Here is a 1,341-nt window from a genome sequence, read left to right as displayed (position 1 = left end):
ATTACAGGATCTATAATTGAATACAGGAAAGTTAATATTTACTTTTTAATATCGGGGAATATTTTCTCATTCGAACTTACTTTAAAGTTAATAAAAATTAATTACAAATTCACATGTGAAGAATATAGATATGGAATTAAAGGTTTAATCTAATTATAGCTCATAACAGGCAATGCGTCGTTCGTAGACATACACTTATGATGTCATCATCGGTGTCAAGCATATATATTTATACAGTAGGGCCTAAGACGTGTCACACATCAGCTGTCATATAGAAATTGAGACATAGTACTGAGAACAGTACTATCATGGACCTGGATAAGAGGGTACAGTACTACTAATTGGTATACGGACTATCTGTGTGCAAATCTTCAAGTGAGAAATGATGTTTGCCCTGGCAAAATATTTCGAAACGATCAGCATAAAAATTGGTAATGTGCTCAAAAACAAATTTAGGATTAAAAGAAAAAAAATATGCGGAACTCTCATTTATAAAGATAACCATAGTCAATCGGGATAATGTTTGACCATCAGACAGGCTGTAAAATTTAAAGGCGTTGTAAAAATAGCGGAACGTACTGGAGGGCATTTATGTGATGGATTGATGATTTTGCCCAGTATTCCACTATGAGCATTGTATTGACGAATTAAAATAACAGCAACCAATAATAATATAATTATAATCAAAAACTCAAAAACAATCTTAAGTGGGAAGACTAGACACTTTGAAATTTTATGTCTTTTGAAAAATTAAGTGACTACAGTGTTTTAGTATTATAGGCCTATTTAATATTTATCGATTACGTTATTCCTTCCACGCAAGCTTAAAATTAATTATTAATAATCGTCATCCTTAACTTTTAACATTCGAATATTTAAAATCTAAAACTGACTCTTCGAAATTTTCAATTCTAACTAGATTTGTGAATTTGTGGAATAACATCCATTCGGATATTCGAAATTATTTCATTATATCTAATAATTATGTTTTGTTTAAATGTACCCTAGGTTAAAAAAATATTAAAATGATTTTTAAACGTTTGATATTGATTTATTATTATTATTATTAATAATAATAATAATAATTATTATTATAAATAATAATAATAATAATAATAATAATAATAATTATTATTATTATTCTATTAACACGTGTTTTGTTTAAATGTAGCCTAAGTTAAAAAAATATTTAAATGATTTTTAAACGTTTGATATTGATTTATTATTATTATTATTATTAATAATAATCATAATAAAAATAATAATAATAATAATAATAATAATAATTAGTATTGTTAATAATAATAATTATTATTATTATTAATAATAATAATAATAAAT

This window comes from Anneissia japonica, unplaced genomic scaffold (assembly GCF_011630105.1).
Source record: "Anneissia japonica isolate Jap-2015-1 unplaced genomic scaffold, ASM1163010v1 scaffold13582_len10086_cov115, whole genome shotgun sequence".
Lineage (NCBI taxonomy): Eukaryota > Metazoa > Echinodermata > Crinoidea > Comatulida > Comatulidae > Anneissia > Anneissia japonica.
Note: the sequence above shows the minus strand (reverse complement) of the source record.